A 6,766-nucleotide genomic window follows, 5' to 3' on the forward strand; every position below is an offset into this window, starting at 1 on the left:
GGGAGGAAGGGGAGGGAAAGGGGAGGAGGGGGGAGGGGGAGAAGGGAATGGGAGGAAGGGGAGGGGGAATGGGAGGAAGGGGAGGGGGACGAAGAGGGGTTCATGATGTCCGGCTTGGCTCTCCTTTCTTGATGTTGGAGGAAAAATAGCAAAAATACAGATTCATTCATGGATGTTTTAAACTTGGACGTATTTAAAAGGTCCTGGCGACGTGTCGTTGACGTCTTGGACGTATTTAAAAGGTCCTGGTGACGTGTCGTTGACGTCTTGGACGTATTTAAAAGGTCCTGGCGGCGACGTGTCGCCTTGACGTCCTTGTGTCGTTATTTAAAGGTCCTTGTGACGTGTCGCTGACGCCTTGGACGATTTAAAAGTTCCTTGTGACGTGTCGTTGACGTCTTGGACGTATTTAAAAGTTCCTTGTGACGTGTCGTTGACGTCTTGGACGTATTTAAAAGTTCCTTGTGACGTGTCGTTGACGTCTTGGACGTATTTAAAAGTTCCTTGTGACGTGTCGTTGACGTCTTGGACGTATTTAAAAGTTCCTTGTGACGTGTCGTTGACGTCTTGGACGTATTTAAAAGGTCCTTGTGACGTGTCGCTGACGCCTTGGACGTATTTAAAGTTCCTTGTGAGTTGACGCCTTGGACGTATTTAAAAGTTCCTTGTGACGTGTCGTTGACGCCTTGGACGATTTAAAAGGTCCTGTGACGGTCGCTGGACGCCTTGGACGTATTTAAAAGTTCCTGTGACGTGTCGCTGACGCCTTGGACGTATTTAAAAGGTCCTTGTGACGTGTCGTTGACGCCTTGGACGATTTGTTCCTGTGCGGTCGCTGACGCCTTGGACGTATTTAAAAAGGTCCTTGTGACGTGTCGCTGACGCCTTGGACGTATTTAAAAGGTCCTTGTGTCGCTGACGTCTTGGACGATTTAAAAGGTCCTTGTGACATGTCGCTGACGTCTTGGACGATTTAAAAGTTCCTTGTGACGTGTCGTTGACGCCTTGGACGTATTTAAAGGTCCTTGTGACGTGTCGTTGACTTTTGGACGATTTAAAGTTCCTTGTGACGGTCGCTGACGCCTTGGACGTATTTAAAAGTTCCTTGTGAAAGTTGACGCCTTGACGATTTAAAAGTTCCTTGTGACGTGTCGCTGACGCCTTGGACGATTTAAAAGGTCCTTGTGACGGTCGCTGACGCCTTGACGTATTTAAAAGTTCCTTGTGACGTGTCGCTGACGCCTTGGACGTATTTAAAAGTTCCTTGTGACGTGTCGCTGACGCCTTGGACGATTTAAAAGGTCCTTGTGACGTGTCGCTGACGCCTTGGACGTATTTAAAAGGTCCTTGTGACGTGTCGCTGACGCCTTGGACGATTTAAAAAGTCGTTCCGTATTTAAAGGTCCTGGGTGACGTGTCGCTGACGCCTTGGACGATTTAAAAGGTCCTGGCGGCGTGTCGTTGACGCCTTGGCGTATTTAAAAGGTCCTTGTGATGTGTCGTTGACGTCTTGGACGTATTTAAAAAGGTCCGTCTTGGACGAGGTCCTTGTGACGTGTCGTTGACGTCTTGGATGTATTTAAAAGGTCCTTGTGACGTGTCGTTGACGTCTTGGACGTATTTAAAAGGTCCTTGTGACGTGTCGTTGACGTCTTGGACGTATTTAAAAGGTCCTTGTGACGTGTCGTTGACGTCTTGGACGTATTTAAAAGGTCCTTGTGACGTGTCGTTGACGTCTTGGACGTATTTAAAAGGTCCTTGTGTCGTTGACGTCTTGGACGTATTTAAAAGGTCTTTGTGACGTGACGTTGACGTCTTTCAGAAGAGGTGTAATGAAGCGACGTAGTAGCCACCTCTTATAACCCCACCCACTTTCTTATAACCCCACACACTTTCTTATAACCCCACCCACTTACAGGCTTAGCGTCGTAGTAGCCACCTCTTATAACCCCACCCACTTTCTTATAACCCCACCCACTTACAGACTAGTTAACAGGCTTAGCCTCGTAGTAGCCACCTCTTATAACCCCACCCACTTTATTATAACCCCACCCACTTACAGACTAGTTAACAGGCTTAGCCTCGTAGTAGCCACCTCTTATAACCCCACCCACTTTATTAAACCCCACCCACTTACAGACTAGTTAACAGGCTTAGCGTCGTAGTAGCCACCTCTTATAACCCCACCCACTTTATTATAACCCCACCCACTTTATTATAACCCCACCCACTTACAGACTAGTTAACAGGCTTAGCCTCGTAGTAGCCACCTCTTATAACCCCACCCACTTTATTATAACCCCACCCACTTACAGACTAGTTAACAGGCTTAGCGTCGTAGTAGCCACCTCTTATAACCCCACCCACTTTATTATAACCCCACCCACTTTATTATAACCCCACCCACTTACAGACTAGTTAACAGGCTTAGCCTCGTAGTAGCCACCTCTTCCATGTGCTTTTCCAGAATATATTCAACTCACAAGGATGTGGAATAGAATGACTAGTTAACAGGCTTAGCCTCGTAGTAGCCACCTCTTCCATGTGCCCCCCAACGTCCCATTGTCCTGGATCAATCAACTGGCCGGCTGGACCTTGTTCAACCTCTCCTAGGACCTTACCTACCCCCCAACATAGATCACCTTATCCAAACGGTGTGTCTCAGGGGATACATTGAAGTACCATGTCAACGTGCCAAACCATGACCAGGTAGGAACAATCCCATGTGTGATCGTGTCTTTCATCTGTTGAAGAGGAATCTATTTTACTCTCAGGACTCCAGGGTCTGACAAGGTTGTTTCTAGGACTTTGAGAGAGAGAGAGACAGATAGAGACAGAAAGAGAGAGAGAGACAGAGAGAGACAGATAGAGAGAGACAGACAGAGACAGGAGACAGAGAGAGATAGATAGATAGAGAGAGGCAGAGCGAGAGACAGATAGACAGACAGAGAGAGAACGAAAGACAGAGAAAGAGAGAGAGCGAGAGACAGATAGTTTTAAATGAAGGACCTGTAGATATGGACTAGGTATCCCTCCTCCCCTCCTGTAGCAGGAGATGGCTTGTAATCAGCTGTGATCTGATCAGTTTCCTGTTTTAAACCTGAGGAGATAATGGGGCAGTCTGGGAGCCGGACTCCTGCATCCCATCAGAGCACTTTATCGTAGTTCCCCTACATGACACAGGCGGACATACGGGACGAGGAGATGAGACTGACTCTGATGAAGATTGGCATCTTTTAATGTAATAGAGACATCTCACATCTCTGGGTAGAAGACTCAGGGACATGTCTGATACTGCTTCCTTTCCTCATCTCCTAATGTAGCAGAGACATCTCATATCTCTGGGTAGAAGACTCAGGGACATGTCTCAATAGTCTGATACGGCTTCCTTTCCTCATCTCCTAATGTAGCAGAGACATCTCACATCTCTGGGTAGAAGACTCAGGGACATGTCTGATACTGCTTCCTTTCCTCATCTCCTAATGTAGCAGAGACATCTCACATCTCTGGGTAGAAGACTCAGGGACATGTCTCAATAGTCTGATACTGCTTCCTTTCCTCATCTCCTAATGTAGCAGAGACATCTCACATCTCTGGGTAGAAGACTCAGGGACATGTCTGATACTGCTTCCTTTCCTCATCTCCTAATGTAGCAGAGACATCTCATATCTCTGGGTAGAAGACTCAGGGACATGTCTCAATAGTCTGATACTGCTTCCTTTCCTCATCTCCTAATGTAGCAGAGACATCTCACATCTCTGGGTAGAAGACTCAGGGACATGTCTGATACTGCTTCCTTTCCTCATCTCCTAATGTAGCAGAGACATCTCACATCTCTGGGTAGAAGACTCAGGGACATGTCTCAATAGTCTGATACGGCTTCCTTTCCTCATCTCCTAATGTAGCAGAGACATCTCATATCTCTGGATAGAAGACTCAGGGACATGTCTCAATAGTCTGATACTGCTTCCTTTCCTCATCTCCTAATGTAGCAGAGACATCTCACATCTCTGGGTAGAAGACTCAGGGACATGTCTCAATAGTCTGATACGGCTTCCTTTCCTCATCTCCTAATGTAGCAGAGACATCTCACATCTCTGGGTAGAAGACTCAGGGACATGTCTCAATAGTCTGATACTGCTTCCTTTCCTCATCTCCTAATGTAGCAGAGACATCTCATATCTCTGGATAGAAGCCTCAGGGACATGTATCAATAGTCTGATACGGCTTCCTTTCCTCATCTCCTTCCCTTGGTTATTGTGTTGAGACAGAGATGTTTTGATGGGATGAAACAGTCGTGAAACGAACAGAGCAGGACTGTCACATCTATTACCAGTTGTGTTTCCTTTTCTTCAACCCCCTCCCCTGCAGGACTCTTTCTGACAGGGGGTGTTTGGGGAAGGGCAGGGTATAGGAGAGGAGGGGGGGGTTGGCTGTCGAGTCTGAGACGGGGACTTGACACTGCATGGATGCCCCCCATACCACCTCTGTGACCCCCCTGGTTCCATCCCAGGACCCCGTCAGGACTGAAAACTGTCACAACAAGTCTGATCTACCCCAGAGCAGAGCCCTGGTATTCACTGGAACTATTCAATTCCAAGACTGTGAAACATACAAGATGATAAAGTGAACAAGATGATAAAGTGAACAAGATGATAAAGTGAACAAGATGATAAAGTGAACAATACAGTCAGTGAACAAGATGATAAAGTGAACAAGATGATAAAGTAAACAAGATGATAAAGTGAACAATATGATAAAGTGAACAATACAGTCAGTGAACAAGATGATAAAGTGAACAAGATGATAAAGTGAACAATACAGTCAGTGAACAAGATGATAAAGTGAACAAGATGATAAAGTGAACAAGATGATAAAGTGAACAAGATGATAAAGTGAACAATATGATAAAGTGAACAAGATGATAAAGTGAACAAGATGATAAAGTGAACAATATGATAAAGTGAACAAGATGATAAAGTGAACAAGATGATAAAGTGAACAATATGATAAAGTGAACAAGATGATAAAGTGAACAATATGATAAAGTGAACAAGATGATAAAGTGAACAAGATGATAAAGTGAACAATATGATAAAGTGAACAAGATGAGACAGAGGGAGGGAGGGAAAGAGAGACAGGGAGGGAGAGAGAGACAGAGAGGGAGAGAGAGACAGGGAGGGAGAGAGAGAGAGAGGGAGAGAGAAGCAGGGAGGGAGAAAGAGGCAGGGAGGGAGAGAGAAGCAGGGAGGGAGAGAGAGAGAGAGGGAGAGAGAGAGAGAGGGGAGAGAGAGGCAGGGAGGGAGAAAGAGGCAGGGAGGAGAGAGAAGCAGGGAGGGAGAGAGAGAGAGAGGGAGAGAGAGACAGGGAGGGAGAGATAAAAAGGCAGGGAGAGAGATAAAAAGGCAGGGAGGGAGAGAGAGAGAGGGAGAGAGAGAGACAGGGAGGGAGAGAGAGAGGGAGAGAGAGGCAGGGAGGGAGAGATAAAAAGGCAGGGAGAGAGAGATAAAAGGCAGGGAGGGAGAGAGAGACAGGGAGGGAGAGACAGGGAGGGAGAGAGAGAGAGGGAGAGAGAGGCAGGGAGGGAGAGAGAGAGAGGGAGAGAGAGACAGGGAGGAGAGAGAGAGAGGGAGAGAGAGGCAGGGAGGGAGAGAGAGAGACAGGGAGGGGAGAGAGAGAGAGGGGAGAGAGGCAGGGAGGGGAGAGAGAGAGGGAGAGAGAGGCAGGGAGGGAGAGAGAGAGGGAGAGAGAGACAGGGAGGGGAGAGAGAGAGGGGAGAGAGGCAGGGAGGGAGAGAGAGAGGGAGAGAGAGGCAGAGAGGGAGAGATAAAAAGGCAGGGAGGGAGAGAGAGACAGAGAGGGAGAGACGGGGAAGGAGAGAGAGACAGGGAGGGGGAGATAAAAAGGCAGGGAGGGAGAGAGAGAGAGGGAGAGACGGGGAAGGAGAGAGAGACAGGGAGGGGGAGATAAAAGGCAGGGAGAGAGAGACAGGGAGGGGGAGAGAGGCAGGGAGGGGAGAGAGGCAGGGAGGGAGAGACGGGGAAGGAGAGAGAAGCAGGGAGGGAGAGAGAGAGAGAGGGAGAGAGAAGCAGGGAGGGAGAGAGAGAGAGGGAGAGACGGGGAAGGAGAGAGAGACAGGGAGGGGAGATAAAAAGGCAGGGAGAGAGAGACAGGGAGGGGGAGAGAGGCAGGGAGGGAGAGACGGGGAAGGAGAGAGAAGCAGGGAGGGAGAAAGAGGCAGGGAGGGAGAGAGAAGCAGGGAGGGAGAGAGAGAGAGAGGGAGAGAGAGACAGGGAGGGAGAGAGAGAGAGGGAGAGAGAAGCAGGGAGGGAGAGATAAAAAGGCAGGGAGAGAGAGAGAGCGAGGCAACGCCCCTGAGACTATTTATAGGCTGCTATAAGTGATGTCCCTCATTATGTAATTGCAAGATATATAATTGAGAAATGGGGACAGGGAGGGAGGGAGGGAGGGTAAAGGAGAGAATAGAGAGACGGGGAGATGAAGTTGTAGTCAGTGAAAAATAGGAGAGAGAAAGAACAAAGAACAAGTCCCCCCCCCCCCCCCACACACACACAGATACACACACACAAGAACACACACACAGATACACACACACAAGAACACACACACACACACACACACACACACACACACAGAACACACACACAGTACACACACACAGAACACACACACACACACACACACACAACACACACAAGAACACACACACAGACACACACACACAGAACACACACACACAAGAACA

This window comes from Oncorhynchus nerka, linkage group LG2 (assembly GCF_034236695.1).
Source record: "Oncorhynchus nerka isolate Pitt River linkage group LG2, Oner_Uvic_2.0, whole genome shotgun sequence".
NCBI lineage: Eukaryota > Metazoa > Chordata > Actinopteri > Salmoniformes > Salmonidae > Oncorhynchus > Oncorhynchus nerka.